Source organism: Dama dama, chromosome 2 (assembly GCF_033118175.1).
Source record: "Dama dama isolate Ldn47 chromosome 2, ASM3311817v1, whole genome shotgun sequence".
NCBI lineage: Eukaryota > Metazoa > Chordata > Mammalia > Artiodactyla > Cervidae > Dama > Dama dama.
This window is the reverse complement of record NC_083682.1, coordinates 11175271-11202696: the sequence shown is the minus strand read 5'-3', so window position 1 is coordinate 11202696 and position 27426 is coordinate 11175271. Positions and strand designations below refer to the sequence as shown.

At 45.7% G+C, this 27426-nt stretch overlaps 1 pseudogene; it reads left to right on the top strand.

Moving 5' to 3' along the window:
• Positions 1-6793: 6793 nt before the first annotated feature.
• Positions 6794-22159, top strand: LOC133067850 (pregnancy-associated glycoprotein-like; annotated as a pseudogene).
• The last annotated feature ends 5267 nt before the right edge of the window (positions 22160-27426 follow it).

The following is a 27426-nucleotide window of genomic DNA, read 5'->3' as shown; positions in this document are numbered from 1 at the left end:
TAGCCACGCTCTCCAGAAAACAAACTCACTCAGAGGACAATGCAGATAGTGGAGTGCAGTTTATTACACCGGCGGGCCCAAGGCAGAGTCTCCTCTTAGCCAAGGACCCCGACCAGCATTTGTGAAAATCTTTTATACCCCGTGTGTACGTGTCTAAACCCACCACCCCAATCTCCTTGAGACTTACATAAACAAAGGAAAGGTAAATACAACTACAATAACCCCATCATTCACGTGTTATGTGTTCAAATAGTCAATAATCAATAAGCCCGTAGTTACATTCCAAATAGTTAATAATCAATAAGCTTGTGGTCACGTTCCAACCAGTTAATAATCGATAAGCCTGTGATTACATCCTGATAGATACGGGAAAAAATTTATGACCTGTCCAGAGACAGAGATGATTACGGTATGTTTCCTCTTAGGCAATGAGTAACCTGGAGGTGATCTTCAAGATTCCCCTGTCTGGAGGGGGTCTTATCCTTCCATTGTCGTTCCCACAGGCACTAAGCAGAGAGTTCAGAGTCCACTGGAGAGGCAGCCGAGCATGATCTGCACAGATAGGCCTGAGATGGAGTCCTGGCCCTATGAATTCCTTCTTCACCATGGCAGCCTGCACAGTTCAATCTCTGAGGGTTATATGGAACTGGACCCATTTCTCCCCTTGTGACAAAAATATCTGCCGTTGTCTTAGAAACCTCTCTAAGCTTGCTGCTTAATGAGGAAATATATGTTGACCTGATCAAGTTTCTTTTCCCAGGATGATTCCAGCCACACAGTCAAGTAACCAGACATTCAGTCACCTAACTTCCCACAACATATGCCAAAAGCAAACCACCCATCACGCACGTCTCACTTGGCCCAAAGCACTATCGAATTGACCTGCCTCAACAATCTGAAAAGTTGGCTTGTATGCTCCAGAAGAGAGACTTTCTTAGGTTTCTTTCTATGGATATTCTGGAGTTGGGATTAGAGTTGAAGATGCCTTTGAAAGGTTGTTGCTGAATGATAAGACGCCAGGATTCTTGGCCTCCGGAGGAGACAAATTCAATCTGGGGCCAGAGACGAGGCTGGATCGCTCAGAGCTTTTGCGTAATAAAGTTTTATTAAAGTATAAAGGAGATAGAGAAAGCTTCTGACATAGGTATCAGAAGGGGGCAGAAAGAGTGCCCCCGCTGCTAGTCTTCAGCTGGACATTATATAGTCACTAGCAGTCTGTTAATGAAAAGAAAGGAATGTCTTAAAATGCAGAATGGCACCAGATAATTTATCCCAGGCCATAAAAAGATTGACTTGAATCTTGTAGAAGGGCAGATTACCACACAAATAGTTTCATTTACATAGATTAGGGGAACAATATCTGAGTATAACATACTGGTTTGTCGAGTAGTTTGAGCCATTTGGCGGAACCAACTTGAAGACAAAGTCTGGGGTACATTAACATAGCTTAAGACAAACATTTTCATAAGAAAAACTGTATTGGTTAACTCAAGCTTTTGAGATAGTTAGCTTCAGGTGAAACCAGGTGTCATGGCAACACAGCATTTGAAGAGAAACCTCCTTTTAAATTTGTATAGAGAAGGAAAAAAAAAATCTCTAGTTTGTTTCCTCCTGCCTTTTAAGAGAGATAAAAATGTCTGCCACTTGCAGCCTATTTCTTCCGTTTGGAGACCCCTGGCCTTCCTGCCTCTTACCCTCTCACCTTCATGGCCCCCAGTGCTAAATAGTTAAAACAGTGTGAAAGGCGGTGGAAACAGTTCAGGGCTTGAGAGTCCAATATTCTTCATTTAAATCCCAGCTTGACTTTTACTAGCTATGTGACCTTGGGCAAATTATTCAGCCTCTTAATTCTTTTCTTCTTGGTAACAAGGGACTAACTCTACCAACCTCATGGGGTGGTTGTAAGAGTTTAACAAGAAGCAAACACAAAAGTTTCTGGAGGTGCTAAAAAACCCACCAGACCACCGCTAGGTAGCACCAACTCATGCACTCTCACACCTTTTGAAAATCTATTACTGTAAAGTGCTGCCAGACAACCCTGACAGGCTCTCAATTAGGCACATATGGGAGAACTCTGAAAGAACAGGTCCCAGAAGACAGCAAAGGATGTGGCTTTCTGAAACAGGCTCCAGACCAATCTGAACAAAGGTCCACAAACATAAGGGGGACCAAGGTGCTTGGTACAGTTCAAATAACAATGGTAAGTTAACAACAGAAATTTTTACCAAGTTAAAGTTAAATCTGACTTCCCTCCCTTTACTTTTGTCCACATTCTACTCTGAAAATTCACCAGAGAGTGAGTCCCTTTTTTGTGAAAGACTTTTAGAGACTTGAAGGTTGGTCCTTATGCCCCCACCAAAACCTTGATTCTCCAATGTAAACAAGCCTCCAAAATATCTGGCCACATTCCCACTTCCCAGCCAGATGGAGGGTTGGAAGCTAGTGGTCATGACCTTCACTCAGTGTCCAAAGTCTTCCCCACCCGGTTTCTAGAGCTCCCGGGTTCTCCTAATGTACTTCCTTCTTCTTAACATTTTTCATCTCTTCTATTCGTTGCTATCTAGTCTTCACTTTTCATTCCTTTCCTCCATTTGCAAAGTCTAAAATCTCTGAGATCGCCATCACACACAGCGCAAATCCCACACTCTTGAAATTAGGCTTGACAGCCAAGCCTGGGAGGTGGTCTTCTACATGGGCCTGTGTATCATTAGTGCTGTTGTCCAGATTTTCAAGTCTTTGTCCTAAATTCAGGCTGTATTACACATCCATACTCCCTCATAATTCACTGTAGCCCTGCAGCTTGTTATATAAAGCAAGTAGCAGTGACACAGCTCACTCCTGGCAAATGCTTTGATAGTGTTCACGAGCAGGAAAAAAAAAGGCACAACCTAAAAGTTGACAATTCTGTTTTATTTGGCAAACTTTCTGAGGACTTCAAGCTCGGGGGCATCCTCTCAGATAGCTCTAAGGGATTTATCTGAAGAGGTAAAGGAGGAGGCAGGATATAGAGGAGTTTTTGCAACAAAAACCAGAGAGTTAGAGCATTAAAAGATTGCTGTTCATTAGAGAAGGTCAAATATCTCAGCTTAGGGAATTGAAGCATTTTTCAATATATGGGAAGATAGAAGAGCCTGGGTTCATTGAAATCATTTCTTTGATATGCACCTTAGCTGTCCAGGGAGTGTATTCGCTTTCTTCTCATCCTGAGGCCCCTCTAGATACACAGCTGGTGGGGAGGCAGGTGGCTTCAGTAGCTGAGGGCTTGATGGAAGGCATCCTTTGCCATCCTGAATTCCTTCTGGGCTGACCTTTATAGGCAGCTATGTGGTAGCTGGCTGGCTGTAACATCCTTGGTTTACTTATATGGCAGGCCACACTTTTCATTCACAATAGTCAGTACACACATTGACACATGCTCTTCCCCCTGCCACAGCAACCAGGGACACTGCAGATGGTGAAGCCTCCAACAGTCTGCATCCCCAGGAGAAGTCTCCAGTCAGAGCCCCAGGCAACTTGTGATGACAGAAAGATTTCACTCTGGGGACCCACCACTTGGCATGCAGAATCTTAGTCTGTGACCAGGATCGAACCCATTTCTCCAGCTGTCAAAGTTCAGAGTCTTAACTACTGGATGACCAGAGAAGTCCCAAGTTCCTATTTTTAAACTGTGCATTCTTTGTACCACCCATACTTGCCCAGACTGATTGATATAATGTATCCCTTAGGGCTAAGCTTCCAAAGTGACTGACAATCCCAGGAGTTCAGTAGGATGCCAGTGCCGCCCTCTTTAATAGTCATTCCCTCTGCCCACACTCACTCAGCAATGTCTTTTATCCATGGAGACACAGCTCAGTAGCCACCTCCACCAGGAAGCCTTCCAAACGTTTCACCCAAGGTGAGAGAGTTAAAGCTTAGGGCCCTTTAAGAAGGAGGTGAACATTCACGCCCATGCTTTCCTTAAAGATACATTGCCTGAGAACTGATCTTATTTTAGGTCTGGAACTAATGATCACAGAGCACAAAGTCTTACTCATGGAAAAGCTTTCCTTAGGCTCTGTGATAATGATCATATTTGTAACATATCTTGCATGGAAACCAATTTCTCAAGACTTGTCCTCCTGATTACACAGCCAACAGTATATCTCTCCCAGAGACCAGGCCCAGAAGCCTGTCTCCCTGGTTAATCTTGTGCCAAAGTTATCTCAAGATGCATGCCTTGGGAAAGGGTCTGGTGCAACTCTTACAACCTTGAGGTATTTTTTTTATCTATTCTCAGTAACCAGTTGAGACGTATACAGTGAGTTGGACTGTAGCCTGCCAGGCTTCTCCATCCATGGGATTTTCCAGGCAAGAATACTGGAGTGGGTTGCCATTTCCTTCTCCAGGGGATCTTCCCGACCCAGGGATCAAACCCAGGTCTCCTGCATTGCAGGTGGATTCTTTACCATCTGAGCCACCAGGAGAAGTATATATGGCCCCGCTTAATAAACTAGTGAGGCGGTACTCTCCTGCCCTCTTTTGATGTTGTCTGTCAGAATCTTTTCCTGTCACTTCCACTTTTAATAAAAATGTACACAAAGCTCTGAGTGACTGAGACTGTCTTTGGTCCTGGAGTTAAATCTTCTCCTTTGGAGACCGTGAATCTGGTGGCACCGTTCACCGCAAGCTATCAAAGGCAACATTAGGCTTCAGCTTCCCAGGACTCCGGGAGCATGTCTCCATTACAGGCTGCTCACATTTCTTTTCTGACATTTGGCTTCCTGGGCTACAAGCCCCTTGCTAGTCTACATGGGAAAAGCTGGCACTCCAAGCATACAAGCTCTGGAGGAAACAGGTTCATGGGAAAAGATTATGCACTGGGCTTCAGGCCATCTTATCCCTGGGCACAGTGTCTGAATTGTGGGCACAGTCTGAATGGTGTTCCTGCACTCCAGGCTCCGTCTATGCAGGGAGCATTTTCATGTTAGGCTTTGAACGCTTTGAAGAAGTGTTCACTGAAAGAATGAATATCCTAACAGATGAGATCCTTCCTCAGTTTCCCCCTCTCTCCCCTACCCTCTTGTCTTCTCTGCATCACTGGCTGGTCCCCCAAGCCCAGGACTAGGAACAGCTGGAATTAGCAGTCAGACAAACCTGGATTCAAATCTTGGATCTACGACTCACAGGCCCTATGGCCTCCAGGGAGATGCTTAACCACTCTCATATCAGTTTCCTCATCTGTAAATTGGGGACAATCTCAAGCTCTCAAGGTGCTCATGAAAAGCATGTAGGGAGATACAATCAGTGTCTGAGGTCTCCTTGAATGAATCAGGCCCTGTGTTTGGGACAGTGGAGTGGCAAGGAAAGGCTTCCCTGAGGGGGAAGACATTGGAGATGATGTTGAATATTGAGAAGGAACCAGCCATGGAAAGAACTGGGAGAAGAACATTACAGAAGGGGAAATAGCCACTGCAAAGGCCCAAGGTAACCAAGGTTAATAAATGGCTACTTTTCCACCTCCAATCTTCCTTCCACACTTGGAACTCAGCCACACGTCACCCACCCTGACCCCATCACATACTTCACTAGTGAGATACCAGCAATGAGCCATCTCATCCTCCCCAGAAGAGAAACCCTGGAGCAGACACAGGGCTGAGTTGGCTCTGGGCCTTGAGTCCGTGTAGACAAGATAGTTATTACCAGGGGTATCAGGTGCCAGGGGCACCACCAGTGACTGACCATCTCTGTATGCTTGTCCTCAGGGGTGGAAACTCCAGGGAACAGATAGAGCAAAGAAACAAACAATCGCTCTTGTCTCATCTTGGCCTGTGTGATCCTGTGGCCCCCTGACCACTCTGCTCTCTGGGCAAAATCTCCTTCCTCTACTCCTTCTCTGAAGGTGGCCTGAGATCAGCATCATCACCTGACCCTGTAGTCTGGTGGCTGGAAGTCTGCTCACAAGTACTTTGGACACAGGGATGCCCAGCCTTGCCCTGGTGTCTGTCCTTTTCCCCCAACCAGATCCATAAAGCAAAGTCCCCAAAGAACATGACTGGTTGCATCTTCTCTCAAGGACTTCAAAGCTACAAGCTCTTTTTTGAACATCCAGGAGGGAACATATCCTTTGCATCCAGACTTGTCTTAGCCCCACCAACTTCACTCAGCCAGGGGTTCCCTGAAAAAGAGTAAGACACTGCATCTGAAGTTGCCAGAGAGCTGAGCAAGAAAAGTGCTCCTCACTGTGAAAGAAGGTCCATGTTACCCAGTCTGCCAAGGGTCTGTGTTGTGTGAACCAGGAGGAGGAGATCTGGGGCTGATGAACTGGCCGTGAGTCCAGCAACGCCTGGAAGTGCCTCCTGAGGCCAGTCCAGCTAGGGCCGTCCCCACTGTGCCTGGAACCCAGCAGACCCAGCTCCCAGTATTGCTTTCCTGCTGCTATAAGATAGTAGGTCTGCTGATAAAAGCTGAGCTGGACTTGAGGGGCAAGGGGAAAAGACTTCCACTCTGGCACCTGCAGACCTCTGAGAGCTGTCCAGCAGTGGATACAATTGAGCTTTCTCTGCTCTTTCCCTTCTCAGAACTCTCTCAGCCTGAGAACCAGAGGCCCTGGGTCCCTGTGCTTCACTAACTTACCTGCAGCCTTTGGGTAAGTCATACACCCCAAGGTTCAGTTTCCTGATCACTTGGATGAGGGGGACTGGACTTGCTCCAGAACACTTGTTCCAGACTGAAGCTCAGTACCAATTAGTGGACAAGTGGCTGAGAGGTACCTGTTGCCAAGGACTTGGAGGCCACATCTGGTTGTCAGGGGGCCATGACCCCCTGGCAGTGTCTGGTGATGACGGACTCAGAACAGGGCGTGACAGACCAGTTGGCACACAGCTGCTGTGAGATGGAGGATCTTAAGGCCTTGCCCACTAAAGTTTTTGCCACCCGGGTTCTGTCGGATGAGATCAGGTAGTTACAAGACAGAAGTTACCAACTGGGAAGGTTTCGATTCCTCAGCAGAAACCCAAGATAGGCTGATGAATCACCTCTTATAAAGGAACTCTGGGTACAATACATGCCATGACACTTAGATAAATTAGGAATTATTTTATATCTTTGGATTTAATTAGGAATTATTTAAATCTTTAAATCTGCCATTTTACTGTCCAGTCTGGGATGATGCCCACAGTTAGAGTGGAATCAAAGGGCCCCTGGGGGAAGCTGTCCCTCTCCCCATGACTCATTAGCAGTGAAGTTAGCTCTATCCCTTCCATGTCCAGAGCAGGAATTCCAGCAGGAAGGATGTGACCTCCAGTAAGGTTAACCAGAAGACTCAGGTGGGTCTGGCCCTCTGGTAGGCACCATTCTTTTCCCAGTGCCTCTTCCTTCCCTCCTGGGTCCTGAGCAAGCAGACCTCCTCTTGGTTACTGGGTTGTGAATTCCTCTTCCCTTCCAAATATCCCTGCAGCTCCACTCCTTGGCTCCCTCCCTACCCAGGCCCTCTCCCTCACCTGCAGATGGCCCTAAAGAGAGGAAACTGGGGAGAAGATGCCCAGTTCATTCTTTCTAAAAGTATCCTCACTCCTTCTACCTCCAGGCCCTGACCTGGCTCATCAAAGTCCCAAGTGGATGACCAAGCAGCTTAGCAGTAGGGGAGGAGGGCAGGGGTGGACGGTGATCATGTGACAGGAGAACAGCTGGAGTGTGAGCGCCTATGTCTCCAACCATTCAAGCAGTGGGGGCCTGCCCCAAGTCTGCTTGTCTTGGGTCCTCTAGGTATTACTGAAGACAGAAACTTCAAAGTAAACGATCTGTAAACTGCTGATTACAAAAAGATTTCAAACATCACAAAATAAAGAATAGTAACAAGAACCCTGTATTTCTTCACGCAGCTTCAAGAACTACAGCAATACTCTGTTAGTCTGCCATAGCCAGGAGGCTACATGTCCAAGATCAAGGTGCTGGCCAACTGCATTCTTAGGACCTTTCTCCTTGGCTCACAGACAGTTCTCATACTACTGTGTCCTCACACATGGTGGTGGATGGGGCAGGAGGTAAGGAGGGAGGCAGAGAGAGAGAGAATGAAAGACAGAGAGGGAAGAAGAGATTGAGGAAGCTCTCAGGTAATTCTCCCAGTAAAGGTGCTAATCAAATCCGAAGGCCCGACCATTAAGACCCCTTGTCCTTTTGAACCCTGTGGGAGAAAGTGAGGGTGGGATGTTGCGAAAGAAAAGCATGTATATTATCTATGGTGAAACAGGTCACCAGCCCAGGTGGGATGCATGAGACAAGTGCTGGGGCCTGGTGCACTGGGAAGACCCAGAGGAATCAGGTGGAGAGGGAGGTGGGAGGGGGGATCGGGATGGGGAATACGTGTAAATCTATTGCTGATTCATGTCAATGTATGACAAAACCCACTGAAAAAATAAACAAATAAATAAATAAAAAAAGACCCCATGTCAACTAAGTGTGTGTTAGTCACTCAGCCATGTCCAACTCTCTGTGACCCCATGGACTGTAGCCCACCAGGCTTCTCTGTCCATGGACTTCTCCAGGCAAGAATACTGGAGTAGATTGCCATTTCCTTCTCCAGGGGATCTTCCTGACCCAGGAACTGAACCTAGGTCTCCTGCATTGCAGGAAGATTCTCTACCATCTGAACCACCAGAGAAGCCCCCAACCAAAATTTCAACCAAATTACCTCCCAAAGGCCCTGGCTCCCAGTACCATCGCATCAAGAGTTATGCATTCAACATCTGAATTTGGGGGTGGACACAATGCAATCCATACCAACTACACAGGTCTTTTTTTAAAATGAAGACAGACCCTCATTTAAAATTATTTTTTTTACTATTTATTCATTTTTGCTGAAGTATTTTAAGGAAGGGATTACCATTTCACAAAATATACATAACCATGGTGCTATTTTGTTCCAAATAAAATTAATGTCTAATATCAAGTCCGTGTTCAAATTGTCCTAATCCTCTGAAAACAAATGTATTTTAACAGTTTATTGATTCAAATAAGGATCTAGACAATGGGAATACATGTTGCATTTGGTTGTCTCAGACTTTAACTAAATAGCAGTCACCCCTCCCCTCCCTGCACCCTGCTTTTTATGCTATTTATTTTAATAAGTGGGAGGAGGTGAGTGGTTTGTCTTATACAATTGGGTTTAGAGCAAGTGTTGCGTTGAGAGCAGGAGTCCACAACACTGGTACCAGGACCAGTACTGTCCTTGGCCTGTTAGGAACCAGGCCGCACAGCAGGAGGTGAGCAGCAGGCCAGTGAGTGAGGCTTCATCTGTATTTACAGATGCTCCCCATCACTCTGCCATCATGAAACAGTCTAGTTCCAGGAAAACAAGCTCAGGGCTCCCACTGATTTTGCATTATGGTGACTTGAATAATTATTTCATTATGTATCACAGTGTAATAATAATAAAGTCCATAATAGATATAATACCCTTGAATCATCCTAAACCAATCTGCCACCCTGGTCTGTGTAAAAATTATCTTCAAGGAAACCAGTTCCTGGTGGCAAAAGTGTTGGGGAGTGCTGGTTTAGAGGATTGCTTCTCTGTTCCTTTATCTGTGTTTCCCCCTGAAAACTGGTAGGTAGGTCTAGACTTGAGTTCAACCATTTTTATTGAAATATTTCATATATAGTTCCATATATTTCTTATGGCATCACTTTAAGAGACTCATAATTTCTAGTTGCTGAGATGCATTGGGTTCCGATGTTGACAACCTCATGCATCCATTATAAACTTCCCCTTTAACATTTCGTCTTATGGTTTTAGCATCCACTGATGACCTCTGCCAAGATCCATTCTTTCATGAGGATGAGTGGTGTTTCCTATTTCTACCACTCCTTCTGAATTTAATACCTGAAATTTCTTTAATTAAAAAGAACATTCCTTCAGCTCTTTGTAGTTACATGAAATATACTACATACAAACAAAAGCAGCATAAACACTGATGATTATTCCCTTTCTCGGTGCTCAGAATGGAGAGTTGATGCTGGAGCAATCTGCCACTGTCGCAAATCAGATGTTGTGTCTTAGCTTTTGGAAATTCCTACTTTTGAAAATCCTTAAATATTTAATTTGTTTCTGTCTATTTGATGTGATGCTAAAATTGTCCCTCCTTTGGTGTCTTCATGTCAGTTCCTAAAGTTTTTGTCCAGCTCTTGCCGGTCTTTGAAGGCCCTCAACTTTCTGGTCCTTCAAGATTCCCAGACTGATCTTGTGCATTGCTTTCCCAGAGCTGAAATCAACCATCTCTACAGGAATCTCTGGAACCTCTTCTGGGAAATGGTATTTCGAGGCCATCAGCTAGGCCCTCAGAGGGCAGCTTTTACCAAGTTGCCATCGCTTCTGGGCTTTGTAGTGGTCATAGCTGTAAAGTACAGATTTTCTGTAAAAAAGTTTTTTAAAAATTAAAAATACAAAAATTATTAGTTAGTACAAATTCATGCTTTCAATTCAAGTTTTGGACTCAGTGGGAGAAGAAGAGGATGGGATGATTTGAGAGAATAGCACTGAAATGTATACATTATCATATGCAAAACAGATGATCAGTGCAAGTTCAATGCAGGAAGCAGGGCATGCAAGGCCGGTGCTCTGGGACAACCTAGAGGGGTAGGGTGGAGAAGGAGATGTGAGTGGGGTTTAGGATGTGGGGGACACATGTATACCTGTGGCCGATTCAAGCTGATGTATGGCCGAAAAAAGACAATATTGTAATTATCCTCCTTAAAATAATTAATTTTTAAAAATTAAACATTAAAAATAAGGCTGCTGGGTTTTATCTAAGGTTTTGTGTTTTATACCTAAACCTCTTTTCTCTATTCACTGAAAGACTTACTTCAGACAAAATTAGCATTAATTGCTTACTTATCTGTAAGTAAAACAATAAAAGCATAAAATAAATATATAAATTAAATAAATAAATGATAATAAATAAAATAAAATAAAAAACATAAACATAAAAACAATACTTTCACAATAACAGTAGCAATATCGCCAACAATAAGGTGTTGGATATAGTCTCAGATTTCTTTGCTTTTTAGTTTTGGATTTTCTTTGGTTTTGTTTTGGATGGAGGCAATTTTTGGTTTTTTATCATTGTCCTTAGAAAATATCCCAATCTTAACATAGATTCAAAATGCTGCATTTTAAAGCCATTTAAGTAATATTTTTTTTTTCTGTGCAGCAATGTCATCAGCTTGATACAATTAGGCTCATTTATTTTAGTGTGTTCTCAGTTTCCACAGATGTGCTTATTTATCTATTTTTTTATTCTGTAATGTGTTTTCATGGTTGCAAAGTCAAACTATAAAACAAACCAAAAAAAAAAAAAAAAAATCACACTTCTGTCCCTGCCCCACACCCATAAATCACATCTTTTAGTAGTTTTTGGCTTTTTATTCAACTCTTTCTTATTGAAAATACACATATATGTGTTATAAAAGGAACAAACTATAAGCACTTTTCTGGTTCTTCATTTTTTAAAAACTAAACAGTGCACCCTAAACATCTCACCCATCCCACTCCTCCATTCACATTAAACCCGCTTGTTGGCATGCCGTGTACCTTACTCACTGTTGCCCCAGCAGATCTCTTCCAGTGTGTTTCTAATCTTTTGCTTTTACAAGCAATATGGCAGTAAATAAGTATTTATTATAAGTGCATATGGCTTCTTTGGGCTTCCCTGATGGCCCAGCAGTTAAGAAGCTGCCTGCCAATGCCTAAGACACGGTTTCAATCCCTGGGTCAGGATGATCCCCTAGAGGAGGAAATGGCAACCCACTCCAGTATCCTTCCCTGGGAAATCCCAAGGACAGAGGAGCCTGGCGCACCAAAGTCCATGGGGTCAACAAAGAATTGGACGTGAGTCAGCAACTAAAACAACAACAAATGGTTTGCTGTATTTTTCCCAAGGTATCTTACAGATAGATTCCCTAGAAGTAGAATTGTTGAGTTAAAGGTCATACATGTATGTCATTTGTTTGATGCTTTCAAATACCCTCTGTTGAGACTGAACCACAGAAACTGAATTTAAACAATGTGCAAAAGTGCGGGGTAAGACCCAGTGCCCCAAAACTATATCCACCCAGTGACCAGGCCAGGCTTCCGTTTGTCCTAACCAGGGGACAGGCCTGGATAGATCTCATGCAGGAAAATCCGGGCCCTGGGAATCCTGGGAGGAGCCATAAAACACCAATGTCTTTACTTGGGCTAGAAAAAGTTTAACAGGTAGCCCTGGTTCTCTCAGGCAAATGAGGAGCTCTCAGTGGTTTTCTTTCTCCTCTTTGATTGATAAAACACTTCAAAATTATTTCTTTCTGTGTTTGGTTGGGGGGACAAAATGTTTCGTGGTGTGGACCCTATTGGAGAATTATATCAGAATTCTATCCATTTGTCCTCAGTAAATGGACATTATTGAATTCCTTGGTTTATTTGACCCTGAACAAAGCTAGGGGAGGTGATACAATTCCAGTTGAGCTATTTCAAATCCTAAAAGACGATACTGTTAAAGTGCTTCACTCAATATGCCAGCAAATTTGGGAAACTCAGCAGTGACCACAGGACTGGAAAAGGTCAGTTTTCATTTCAATCCCAAAGAAGGGCAATGCCAAAGAATGTTCAAACTACTACACAATTGCATTCATTTCAACTGCTAGCAAGGTAATGCTCAAAATCCTTCAAGATAGGCTTCAACAATATGTGAGCAAAAAATTCTAGATGTACAAGCTGGATTTAGAAATTGATTTTGAATCAGAGATCAAATTGCCAACATCCACTGGATCATAGAAAAAGCAAGGGATTTTTTTTTTTAATCTGCTTCTGCATCATTGACTATGCTAAAGCCTTTGACTATGTGGATCAGAACAAATTGTGGAAAATTCTTAAAGAGATGGGAATACTAGACCACTTTACACGCCTCCTGAAAAACTTGTATGCAGGTCAAGAAGCAACAGTTAGAACCAGACATGGAACAACCAACTGGTTCAAAATTGGGAAAGGAATATGTCAAGGCTGTATATTACCACTCTGTTTATTTAGCTTCTATGCAGAGAACATCATGCAAAATGCTGGGCTGGATGACTCACAAGCTGGAATCAAGATTTCTGGGAGAAAATATCAACAACCTCAGATATACAGCTGATACCACACTAATGGCAGAACGCAAAGAAGAGCTAAAGAGCCTCTTGATGAAAATGAAAAAGGAGAGTGAAAAGGCTGGCTTAAAACTCAACATTCAAAGAACTAAGATCATGGCATCCAGTCCCATATTTCATGGCAAATAGATGGTAGGAAAGTGGAAACAGTGACAGATTTTATTTTCTTGGGCTCCAAAATCATTGTGGATGATTACTGCAGCCATGAAATTAAAAGAAGCTTGCTCCTTGGAAGAAAAGCTATGACCAAGCTAGACAGCATATTAAAAAGCAGAGACCTGCAAAGGTCTATCTAGTCAAAGCTATGGTTTTTCCAGCAGTCATGTACAGATATGAGAGTTTGACCATAAAGAAGCCTGAGCACTGAAGAGTTGATGCTTTCAAACAGTGATGCTGGAGAAGAGGCTTGAGAGTCATTTGGACAGCAAGGAGATCATACACGTGAATCCTAAAGGAAACCAACCCTGAATATTCTTTGGAAAGATTGATGCTGAAGCTGAAGATCCAATACTTTGTCCACCTGATGCAAAGAGCTGACTCATTGGAAAAGACCCTGATGCTTGATCGTATTGAGGGCAAGAAGAGAAGGGGGTGACAGAGTATGAGATGGTTGGATGGTACCATTGACTCAATGGACATGAGTTTGTGCAAAATCAGGCAGGTGATGAAGGACAGGGAAGCCTGGCATTCATGGGTCACAAGGAGTCAGACACAACTTAGCAACTGAACAACAATAGCAACAACGTTCTTTACAAATGGAAGGAAAACTAGCACGGGTAATATGTGTTCAGTCTCTTATTCAATCAACCAACTTGAATTGAATCTCCTCTCTGTGCCCATTATTCTCCCAACTCTAAGCCAGAAATAAAAACCTGCAGAGACTGAAGGCTGAATTCAGCACACAATTGTTGGAGATTTGGCTCACATTGTGTTTTTCAAAAAAAGACAAAAGAAAACATTAGTTGATAAGATATAAAACCAGGAGATTTTATGTAAATATCAGGACTTCTGACTGAGAATGCACAGCATTCCGCAGCAGTGTTTTGTCTCCAAGTTGGCAAGAGTCTCCCTACTTAGTTCTGTTTGGTTTTTCAGCCAAGCCACAAGGAAGAGATTACAGTAGAAAAACTGTATTCTGAGAACTTTCCAAGTCCATATCACATGGACACTGATGGAAGAAAAAGTTTTATCGAGAGTTAAGTATTTCTTATCAGATCCATTAGTGGCCTGAAGGGGAAAATTAGGGCATGTCAGAGCATATATAACAAGGATTTCCTGGTCACTGCTGCATGCTCAGAACTTGATCTTCCCTGAGTACTTGGAGCCAGGAAAGAAGCATGAGGTCGCTTGGGCCCCTCGGGCTGGTGGCCCTCTCAGAGTTTGTAATGATATAAGTACATGGACTATAAGTGGCATCATCTCTCTTTCTGGGATGTTTTTTCTTCTTGTCCTTTTACTCTTCCATCCAGTTAGGGTGAGAAGGGAATATAATCATTCCCTGAAAGTCCTAAAAGTTCTACTCTCACTTATTGATGAGGACCTTGCCATTGGCACCAGGGGCTCAAGGGTCTTGGGGTTGGCCTGCAGGATTGCACAACTCAGGGAGTGCAGTCACATGGTGACCTATGTGAAAATGGCACTCCTTGGAATTGTTCAGTGCACAACCTGTGCAACTGTAGGTATGGCCCTGTGGAATAGCATTTCTCTTGCATTTGCTTCTAAGTCTTCTCTCCTCTGTCTCTCCAGTTCTGTGTGTACATGTCTTATCTGTGTGTCTGATCTTCTATCTCTCCAATTCTTTGGATGTCTCTATGTGTGGAGATCTCTGATTTTTTTTTTTTTTTTTCCTATTCTGATTCCTCCTTGCTTCTCTAGCACCGTAATTTCCTTAATTTATTCCCCATCTCCTGGCTTCCTCTCTCACTCCTCTCTTCTGCTTGAGCCCCAGAGGAAGATCAGGAGAGCTACCTCTAGGCTGTTTTACCTCTAAAAAGCAGCGTGACCACAGCCAAGACACAAACTCCCCGCATTTCAAATTGCTCCCTTGTAAAAAGAGGATGAGAATCCTTCTACCTCCCTCCCTGAGCTTCTTTGAGAAAAATACAGTGAGATGGTAACAGCAATGGTAATGGCTGTCATTGTGGAGACTTCCTGTGTTTTTATATCAGGTACATTATATCCATCATTTCACTTGAGAACCAAACATTCTATGTGGGAGTGTGGGGATTATTATATTGCACCATTTTAACCGTTGGGGAAACTGAGGCTCCAAATGGTCATAAAAATGCCTGGAAAGCACACAGTGCCGTCACAAAGCCAAGTATGGCAGTCACACTCACACGGACAGCTGACTGCTGCCCCTTCTTTGTTCCCTTTTTGCCATGTTCGGTGAAAGAATCCCTCTAACTAAGACGAAGACCATGCAAAGAAACTTCCAGAAAAAATACTTGCTGAAAAATTCCCAGAGGGAACACGCTTACAGGAGACTGTCCCAGGAGTCTAGTCTTGATCCAGATTTCTCTTATCTACAGAGGAACCCCCTGCATGTGAGTGTATTCTGAGAATGGCCCTCCACAGCGCCCCCTGGTGCTCTGGCCTAGCACTGGGGCTCATCTGGAGGTGCCAGGTGGGATGTTGGGGCTGGGGCTCCTGCAGGAGGAAGAAACACTGTGGGAACAGGGGTCCCATTCCCAGAGGAGAAGGCATTCTCATCCTCAACTCTTGGTCTGTGGTGACCGGGCCCAACAATGAGCAGGTGGGGGTTAACATCCATTTCTGTGCCAAAGTTGGGGCATGAGTTCGAGAGAGACTGTTCTTTCTGAACCCAGTGTGTCATTGAGTTTCATGTGAAGGGTGAACCATGCATGATCAAAACGTAAATTCAACTGTAAATCAACTGTGAAAGTGTGGGCAGGGGAAATTCGGCCTCCAGATCCAAGAATGACAACAGTAAAATGATACTGAGCCCCGGTGCTAGTGGTAAAGAACCCGCCTGCCAGTGCAAGAGAGAAAAGAGACGCAGGTTCCATCACTGGGTCCGGAAGATTCCCTATAAGAAGGTGGCAACCCACTCCAGTATCCTTGCCTGGAGAATCCATGGACAGAGGAGCCTGGCAGGCTACAGTCCATGGGGTTGCAAAGAGTCAGACACAACTGGAGCACCTTTGTACACACATGGCATATGACACCATAGAAGTCTAGCAATATAGTCATTGTTCTTGATTAGAAAAACGTCTCCTATCTTCTTCCAGAATGCACAGGCCACCCTGAGAGATAGGCAAAGAGTAAATAGATGTCAAATGAAAGGGCCACCTGCATGGTGTTGATAGGATATGGTCTTGGTTTAGAGAAACTGGCCCAGAGTGACCTGGACAAAGGGCCTCCTGAGCAAGGCGGTGTTCATGCTGGGTATGAAGAGGAGACTGGAGAGCTTCTCAAATGAAGGCGCCAATCTGAGCAGAGGCTGTGAGATGAGGGGTTGAAAACTGATTTTAGAAGCTATGGGAAACCCAGCAGGAGGCAGTACTCCAGGAATCAGGGGTGGCCAGCCAGCCAGTTCTGCCCTAACCACAAGCCCTTGACCCCGGTAGTTCACCTATGTCGGCAACATCCCCATTGGAATGCCCAGTCAAGAGTTCTGGTTCATGTTTGACACCGGCTCATCGGCCTTCTGGGTGCCCTCTGTTTATTGTCAAAGTCCCTCCTGCTGTGAGTATATCTGCCCTCCTGCCCATTTTGTCCTCCCCCTCCCCTTCTTCTCCATCCCTGGCACCTGAAGCTCACTCATCTCTTTTGTCTCCAGCTAGACAAATTTGCTTCAACCCTAAAGTATCCACCACCTTCCGCCCCTCAAACCAGCAATTCAAATTCATCCACAGATCTTGGTGGATGGAGGGAGTTCTTGGCTTTGACACCATTCAGGTAATGTGGAAAACAAGGAGCTGAGCCAGGACTGCCCTTCAGAGTGACCACTGCTCACAGAACAGATGCTGGACCAGTTGGCAGGGCCCTTCCTCCCAAAAGGCCCCTAGGGTATGGCCATCTGCCCCTCAGGACACTGTCCCTGGGGAAACAGAGCCCCTGCTGAACACAAACTCTCAGAATGGCCAACCCAGAGAGTGGCCTGGGGGGTGTGGACTTGCCTGTGAGCATTCAAGTTTCATTTTGCTGAGAGCAGAGAGAAGGGAGGTAAAAGCAGCCACTTTTATTCTCAGACGCTACTGGGCACTTCAAGGTAATAACTTGTTTAATCTGGCAACATCCCCACGCAGCAGGTACTGTGATTAGCTCCATGATACAGGTAAGGGAACTGAGGCACAGAGCGAGGGCCTTGCCAAGGTCACACATCCGGTAAGCAGTGGAGCTGGGCTGGCCCGTCAGGACTCAGGCAGGTGTGTGTGTGTGTGGGAAGAGGATAAAACTGATCTGGGGCCCTTAGGGGCATCCAGGCAGGGAAAGCAGGGGGCCACACATGTGGGAGGGGCCTGATAAGTGAATGTTCACTCTAGGGGGCCACTGAGAGTCTAATCAAAACTACGGCCTGCCTCCCCCAAAGTACCTGATGTTTTGTCTATCTCTCCCTCCCTCCTCTCTCACTCTTTCTCTCTCACAGGCACACACACCTCCAAAAGACCATCTCTGAAACACAGTTTTCATCAGAACCCTGCCAGCGACCTTGTATAATGGGCTTCTGTCTTTCTGGGCAGACGCTGAATCCACAATACATTACAATGAATTCAGTCCATTTCTGTCACCAGATCATAGTGACACCAAAGATGAGACTACCCTGCTCTCCTGGAGAAGGAAATGGCAACCCGTTCCAGTATCTTGCCTAGAAAATCCCATGGACAGAGGAGCCTGGTGGGCTACAGTTCACGGGACACGACTAAGCACACCCTGCTGGCTACTCATTTTGTCCACAAGGGGGCACCACTGGGTCCTGTCCTGAGTCTCGCTTGCCCCACCTGGACAGAAGGCATGAGGCCAATTTGACTGACTCAGATGGTGTTTTTCAGAGGAGCAGATGTTTTAAAATCCACAGCCCCACACAAATGGAACCCAAATTCCTGTCCCAGCTTGGTCCAACCGTCTGAGGTCCATACATGGCAGTTCTTCTCTGCAGCGCTAATGGCATCTGTACCCCAGCCCAGACCCAGATCCAGTTCCCAAACCTTTCCGTGGGTACCATGTCCTCTCCTGCAGATCGGAGTCTTTGTAGCGGTAAACCAGAGCTTTGGTCTGAGCCGGAAGCAGTGCAATGCACTCATGGAACATACACCATAAACGGCATCCTGGGCTTGGGCTACTCTAACTTTACCATCAGAGGGGTCATTGCTGTCTTTGACAACCTGAAGAAACGAGGAGTCACTTGCCAACCAGTCTTTGCCTTCTACTTCAGCAGGTAAGTCTGAGCTGGACAAGGCCTCTCTCCAAATTAGCTGTAAGATGCTTGGCTTGCAGCTGCATGAAAAATTATAGACCACCCCATCCAGAAGTTTCTTGAAGCCTCCTCAGAAGGCTGGGTGGTTAAAGCCCAATCTAGCCTAGGAGAACTGCTAACCCAGGGACCCACCTGCCCCCATTACTGCTTTTGCCAATAAATTTTTGGGGGAACACAGCTATGCTCATGGACTCAAGGGGAGCAGTTAGGTCTAGCGGAGGAAATAGGGAGTGCAATGGAAGATGTCAGCAAACAGATTGAAGGAGAAGGCAACAGTATTTGCTGATGGATTTGATATGGAAGGAAGGAGGGGGATGGCGGGAATATTTCCTTCCTCACTAACATTTCACCGGGAGCCCAGGATCGGCTACACAATATGCTGGAGCCAGTGCAAAATAAAACCATGGGACCCCCTTGTTCAAAATGTATTAGGAATTTCCAGACAGGGAGAGCAGAGGTGTGGGCCCTGCTGAGTGTGGGACCCCATGGAAAGCGCTGGTCACAAGCAGGTGAAGCCAAACCTGGGTGAGTCTGAACCCATGCCCTTACTGCCCTGGAGCTTTGGGTTTTCTAAAAAAACAAAAAACAAAAAAACAGGCTAGACAAGGGAGGATGCTAGACCCCTCCAGCATGGTTTCTCTGAGGATATTTCTAAGAACGCAGGTCACTGGCAAGGACCAGACCCTCCTCAGAAGGCTGGGTGGTTAAAGCCCAGCCTGGCTGCCCAGCTTCCAACCTCTTCTGTGGCACTCTTCAGATGGTGACTGACCTGAATCAGGTACTCAAGCCCCCTGAGCCTCAGTTTCCACATCTGTAAAGTGGGGACCGTAGTAGTGCCTCTGATGGGCACTACTACCAGACAGAGCCTGGTGTCACTGTCCTCCAATGGGGCCCCTCTTTCCTTCCCTCATCAGGGAGAAGGAGGATGGCAGCGCAGTGATGTTTGGTGGGGTGGACCACACCTACTACAAAGGAGAGCTCAGCTGGGAACCTGTGTCCAAGCTGGCTTCTGGCAGATCGCCATGGAGCAGTAAGCCTCTCCCTCTGAGGATCACCCCACGTGATGCTCCCACCTGTTCTCACGGACACATGCAGACACACACAAGTGCACGCACAGACACACAGTCACACACAGACACGCGATGTACCTGAAAACACACAAAAAACACATATGAATACATACATAGGCACACATATAAACACACAGAGGCACACAGATACACACAGACACACACATGCCCACAGACATGCAGAGACACACACACAAATAGGCACAGAGACCACCCATGGGTTTAAGATCATGTCAGGCCTTCTGACCAGGTCCAGACCAACCAGGGTCAGGAAGGGCCCAGAGCGGCTTGTGAAGGCTGGGGAGGGTGGCACCCGCTGTGCTGGGTGGTGGGGGTGGAGCATGGCTTAAGGAACCCAACACTGATGAGAAGAGGATCAGGGAGAGTTTCATCCAGCCTGAACAGGGTTGTGTTAAGTAAGCTATCCAAATGATCAGGGCTTCCAAAGACCTGTACACAGAACTGTCACTTTAAAAAAGAGAGCAAGTCTGGGATAAACCAAGAAAACTGGTCTCCTCAGCGAGAAGCTACACAGCAGTGGAGAGAGGTTGACTGCAGTCTTGAGAGCTGAAAGCAACTCATAAAAAGAGATACCCCACCTAGCCATAAATAGGCACCCCCTAAACCACTTAGACAGTGGGGCAGAGACTGTGACAGAGAGAATCAGGAAGCTGGGATCCAGGCTTGGCATGAGAACTAGAGGCAATAATTGATGGGATTCTGTGTGATATCCTAAGACAAAGCTTATGTGTCCTTCAGAGCCCCATGAGCTAGCATGGGCATCCTGTGGCTGGGGGCCTCAGTGTCTGAGCTGGGTGATGGGACGGTGCTGGGAGACACCCTCTCTCAGGACAGCCTGGTCTCCCCCACCGCCACTCTGAGCATCTGCTGCCCCAGGGAACCTCCATCTTCACTGTGTGGGTGGACCTATTATGGTCAGACCCCAGATACAGGTTTCTGGGTGTTCCTCATTCATTTCATAATTCATTCAAAAAAAATACATCATGAATCTGCTGTGTGCAGGTGAAACTTGCCCTCTCATCTAGTAAGGCAGTCATGCATGAAACAAATCACACACATAGAGAATTACCACTTTGGTACATGCTAGACATGGGGAAGAATCTACAGAGACTGACCAAGACAACAGCCTGATCTAGTCTGGTGGGAAGACCTCCCTGACAAAGTGACAAGGTAGAACCTGGAAGATGAGGACAAATTAGCTCAACCAAGGGGATAGGGTTCTTATAGGAAGGTCAACAGCAGGTGGCAAGGCCCTGAGGTATGAAAGAGCCCAAGGCATCAAGAATTGCAAGGAAGTCAAAGAAAGTATCACGACCAGAGCAAAGGAAAACTGTCAGGGAAGGAGCTGAAGAACTGTTCAGGAGACAGGGAGAGGACAGCCAAGGGAGAGATTTCAGATGATCACATTGCCCACTTTGTCCCACTGTCTCCCAGCATCTCCATGAACGGGACGATTATGGGTTGTTCTGGAGGATGTCAGGCCATTCTGGACACTGGGACATCGTTGCTGATTGGCCCGAGTAGCCTGGTCGCTGGCATCCAGAGGTTCATCAACCCAAGGATCATCCAGGATGGCCAGGTGAAGAGTCATGCCACAGGGTCCCTCCTGGGCTCCCCACACCCCAGGGATCAGCTGAGGCCAACCTCTCTCTGCTTTCTGTAACAGTTCTCGGTTCCATGTAACAAAATCAGTACCTTGCCTCCTCTCATCTTCACGATCAATGGCAAAGACTACCCTGTGCCCGCTCAAGCTTACATCCAGAAGGCGAGGGACCAATCCTGGAGGCTGGTTCTCAAATAGGAACTTGCGGAAACCCTTGGGCTGCTGCTGAGAGGAGGGCGCCCTCTGCAGGCCAAGTCCCACCATTGCAGACGCTGCTGAGCGCCTGTAACCGGGCCAGCGCCTCCCAGGAAACCAACCACGTGAGAGGAAAGAAGACTCTGGGACATCCCTCCTCCCGAAATGTATGTGGAGACCCCACCCCGTCCCTGCCTGGCGCGGGGCACAGGGAGAGGGGAACGCTAAGGGCCTCTGCGCTCAGAGACCTTCAGTTTAACCAGAACCTTCAGATGCGGGAACATGGAAAGTTAGCTCTAGCAAGCCCTGAAATAGGCCGTGTGACGGCGGGGGGCGGGGGTGGATGGGGACAGTCCCTCTGTACTGTCCCACCATAATAATTAACAGTCTCCCTTCCCATCTAGAAAGTGTCCGGGTTGGAATGATAAATCACATGGTTACCCCCAGGCCTCCACTGCAAATTCCCCTTGCTAATAAGCCCCGGTGGCCCCCTCTGTGAATTGGGGTATCCGACCCCTCTGTGGGGAGGTTGGATGTGAAGGTGAATAAAGGCTGCACAGTGACTGCTCAGCCCCCGCACAGGGTGGAGGCTTCATGCAAGCTCCCTGCGGGAGTTCAGAGCAGGCTGATGGGCTCAAAGGAGGCTTTGAGGATGAGAAGGCATTTCAGGAAATCTAAACTCGCAGTTTCATGGAGGTGTGCGGGAAATTTGCACTGGATTCCATGCAAATGACCCTCCCAGGGGCTGTGCAAAGAGGTGCCAGGGTCAGATTAGGGTTGATGAGGGCTGTACCCAGGGAGTGGGACAGTAAGTAGCCAGCCCAGCCTGGAGTGGCCAGAGAGTGTGGGTGTGGGTCCCTAAAGGCTTCCTAGAGGGCCTGAGCATGGTATAAAGAATGAGCTGTGTGCACTGCTATTTAAAATGGATAACCAACAATGACTTACTGTGTAGCCCAGGGAACTCTGCTCCGTGTTATGTGGCGGCCTGGATGGGAGGGAAGTTTGGATGAGAATGGATATCTGTATGTGTATGGCTGATTCCCATTGCGGTCCACCTGCAACTATCGCAACATAGTTCATTGGCTATACTGCAATAAAAATAAAAACGAATGAGTGGTAGAAGAGGGAAAAGCAAAGGCATTCTCTTCAGAGAAGATAAGGAGCAGAGGCAGGAAGGAAGCTGGCAGCAGATTGTGAGTGGAAGTACCGGACTTTTTTGTCTTTTTTTTAACAAGTTTTATGGAAGTATAGTTGAGTTGCAAAGTTATATTGATTTCTGCTGTAGAGAAAATCCACTCAGTTACAAAATATATAATTATTTTTTATATTCTTTTCTATTATCATTTATTATGGGATGTTTGATGTAGTTCCCTGTGCTACACAGTAATACTTGGTTGTTTATCCATCCTCAGGCCCACTCCAAACACACACTCACTCACACGTAAGGCACTCCCACCCAGAGATGCTGAGGAACTGTGTTTGAAGCTCTGCACGCCCTAGTTTCCATAAATAATAAAGGATTTCCATCTCAATGATGCTAATATGAATGGCTGCCTCTCCTTGGGTAGAGGAGGTACATCATAATTGGGGAGGATGGAAAATCAAGTCTGAACCACAAGTGAGAAGATCCCAACTCCAACTGCCTTCTGGAAAAGGAGAGACTTATTGGAAGGACACTGGGGATTCGGAATGCAGGAACCAGAGCAGATCCCAAGATCTCAGTGACTATTGTTGATGTTCAGTCATGAAGTCATGTCCCAATGTTTGTAATCCTATGAACTGCAGCATGCCAGGCTCCCCTGTCCTTCACTATCTCCTGGAGTTTGCTCAAACTCATGTCCATCGAGTTGATGATGCCATCCAACCATCTCATTCTCTGTCATCCCCTTCTCCTCCTGCCTTCAGTCTTTCCCAGCATCAGGATCTTTTCTGTTAAGTCAATTCTTCCCATCAGGTGGCCAAAGTATTGGAGCTTCAGCTTCAGCATCAGTCCTTTCAATGAATATTCAGGGATGATTTCCTTTAGGATTTTTTGGTTTGATTGCCTTGCTGTCCAAGGGACTCTCAAGAGTTTTTTCCAGCACCACTGTTTGAAAGCATCAGTTCTTCAGCACTCAGCCTTCTTATGGTCCAACTCTCACATCCTTACATGACTACTGGAAAAATAACTCTGACTATATGGATCTTTGTCAGTAAAGTGATGTCTCTGCTTTTTAATAGGTTTATCATATCATATCTAGGTTTATCATAGTTATTCTTCCAAGGGGCAAGCATCTTTTAATTCTGTGGCTGCAGTCAATGTCTGCGGTGATTTCGGAGCACAAGAAAATGAAATCTGTCACTGTTTCCACTTTTCTCCCATCTATTTGCCATAAAGTGATGGGACCAGATGCCATGTTCTTAGTTTTTTGAATGTTGAGTTTTAAGCCAGCTTTTTCACTCTTCTCTTTCACCCAAGAGGTTCTCCAGTTCCTCTTCACTTTCTGCCATTAGTGTGGTATCATCTCCGTATCTGAGGTAGTTGATATTTCTCCCAGCAATCTCGATTATAGCTTGAGTGTCATCCAACCCAGCATTTCACATGACGTACACTTTGTATATAAGTTAAATAAGCAGAGTGACAATATACAGCCTTGTCATACTCCTTTCCCAATTTTGAACCAGTCAGTTCTAAATGTTGCCTATTGATCTGCATACAGATTTATCAGGAGGCAGGTCAGGTGGTCTGGTATCCCCATCTGTTTAGGAATTTTCCACAATTTGTTCTGATCCACATAGTCAAAGGCTTTAGCATAGTCAATGATGCAGAAGCAGATTTTTTTGGAATTCCTTTGCTTTTTAAGGATGTCATATACTTTATCTATAACTCAAGTTCCATCTTCTCACTCTTCAGGCCAGAATACACCCCACTCTTCTCCCCCCTCCACAGAATCCTTGGAGATTTCTCATGGTGCCAAAGAGAGAATGAAGGAGGTAGTATCTGTGCAGACACTGTGGGTCCCCATCATATCCCAGCTCCCCCAGCCATATGGTGACATACCAGTGCCCTCTGTCTTTGGGCAGGTCATGGAGGTACCACTCCCAAGGGCCAGGTAGAGCAAGGGGATCAGCATGTGCTCAGCAATCAGACTATCATACCCACCAGCTTCCTGTCAGAAGTTCTGCCCATCCCTGCAGACATGACAGGAGAAGAACCTGCCTCAGCATGGACCACCCCTCTTTCCTTAGAAAGAGCATCCTCCTAGTTTCCATCCCAGCAACCATCTCTTTGCATTTCTCCCCTTCCAAATTCATTTAAGTTTGCCTTTGAAACCCAAGCAAGGGTTGGAGCTGGGAGACTTCTTCAATGTAGTTGTAGAACATCACAAAGCTCTGTCTCCCACCCCCTCCTAACCCAGATATTTACTTTTCATTCCTTCTTCCCCAGGCTTTGAGAACAGGAAGGAAATGGACATTTTTGAATATCACACACATAGCCCAGTCTGTGCAAGGTGCTTGAAAACGGTTCGAAAAACAATGGTAATTTAATGATAGAAGTTGTTATCAAATTAAAGTGAAATTTGCCTTCTTTTCATTTAACTGTTGTCCTCATTCTACTCTGAAAATTCACCATAGAGTAAATGCAGTCCTTTTATTGTGGAAAACTTTTAGAGGTTTGAGCTTGGTTCTTATGCCCTTACCAACGTCTTGATTTTCCAGTGTAAACAACCCTCCAAAACTTTGGCCCACTCTCCCACTTCTGAAATAAGGATCAGAAGCTAAGGCCCATGACCTTCACTCACTGTCCAGAGGATCTTCTCACATTCACCTACTCAAGATACCCACTACCCATAGGATACACCCAACACCCTTGAACATGAGCTTGAACTACAAGCCCCTCCACTCCACCCTGGGACCTGGTCTTGCTTCCCCTTTTCGACACTGTCCTGTGTATCATTGGTGCTGTTGTCCAAGTTTTCAAGTCTTCATCCTAAACTCATGCTGGCTTATACTTCCATACTCCCTCAAAATTCCTGTAGTCCTACAACTTATTTATACCAACATAATGAGTGACACAGCTCATTCCTGGCAAATGCTTTGATAGTGTCAACTGAAAAAAATGCACAATCTAAAAACTGATGCTTCTCTTTGATTGGGCAAACTTTCTGAGGACTTCAAGTCCTGGGGCAGCCTCTCAGGTAGCCCAAAGGGACTACTCTGAAAAGATAGAGGAAGGAGCCAGGATATACAGGAGTTTTTAACAAAAACCAGATAGTTAGAACATCAAAAGATTACTGTTCTTCAAAGGATGTCAATTATCTCAAGTTAAGGAATTAAACCATTTTTTCAATATATGGAAAAATGTATGATCCTGGGCTCATTGTAATCTTTCCTTTACTATATAGGGCAATTATCCACATTCTTCTCATTCTGAGTCCCCTCTAGATACACAGCTGGTGTGGGAGATGGCTTCAGTAGCTAAAGGCTTGATGGAGGGCATCCTTTAGCCATCTTAAATTCCTTCCAGGCTGACCACTGAGGGAGGATGCAATGTGATGACTGGATGGCTATAACATCATTTGTTTACTGATATGGTGGGCAACAATTTTCTTTCACAATAGTCAGACTCTTTGTGACCCCATGGACTATACAGTCCACAGAATTCTCCAGGCCAGAATACTGGAGTGGGTAGCCTTTCCCTTCTCCAGGGGATCTTCCCAACCCAGGGATTGAACCCAGGTCTCCCACATTACAGGTGGATTCTTTACCAGCGGAGCTATCAGGGAAGCCCAAGAATACTGGAGTGGGCGGCCTATCCTTTCTCCAGTGGATCTTCCTGATCCAGGAATCAAACCAGGTTCCCCTGCATTGCAGGCTGATTCTTTACCAGCTGAGCTATCAGAGAAGCCCTCACAATAGTCAGTACATGAATTAACACACACCCTCCCACCTCCAAGGCAACCAGTGACTCTGCAGATGGTGAAGCCTCCGTCTTCAGTCTGCATCCCCAGAAGTCTGCAATCAGAGCCCCAGACATCTTGTAATGGACATAGGGATTTCTGTTTGGGGGCTACCATGTGGCATAGAGTATCTTGGTTCCCAATCCAGGGATTAAACCCGTGTCCCCAGCAATGAAAGTGCAGAGTCTTAAATATTAGATGGCTAAGAAAGTCCCAGTTTCTTATTTTTAAGTTGGACATGGTTTATTTTTAAATTGACTGTGGGGATGGGGGGTTGTCAAGAGTGTGGTCAGGTGATCAGATGACAGGAGAAGAGCTAGAATTATGAGCAGATGGTCTCCAACCAGTTAGCCAGTGGGGGCTTGGTGGAGTCTGCTTTTCTGGGCCCAGCAGGGTATCACTAAAGACAGACACTTCAAAATGGATATTTTGTAAACTTATTACCAAGAAAAAAGATTTCAAACATAACAAAAATAAAAAGCAGGCTATCATGAGCCCTGTAATCCATCATCAAAAACTGTAGGAGATAGATGGGCTCCAGGCTAGACATTTACACCTGGCCTCCTGTTTGCATTTCGTGCGGCCCAAAGAAGTGGGCTTCAGCCTAGATACTTAGCATTTTCTGAGACAAGAGCTAGGTGGGATCCAGTTAAGGCATTTATAATCAACCTCCTGTTTGTCCTCTGAAATGGAAGTAACTACAGAAACAGGGTAAAGAGCCAGTGTTTGTCTCTTGTGAACACCTTAAGGTAATAGTCATTGCAAGGACAAGGAGAAGGACAACTCTGAACAGAGGAGTGAGGGATCTCACTGCCCCTCTCTTTGGGGACAACAGAGACACTACAAGGGCGCAGCAAGGCTCCTTGTGAGTAAAAAGTCTCCGGAGATAATACCAGGCCGTAACGAGTCTTACTCCTTTCAGAAGCCTTCACTTCAAGACCCATCTTGGCTGAGGGGTGTGTGCATAGCCAGAGAGGGTCCCAGGGTAGGTCAGGTGTGGAAAAG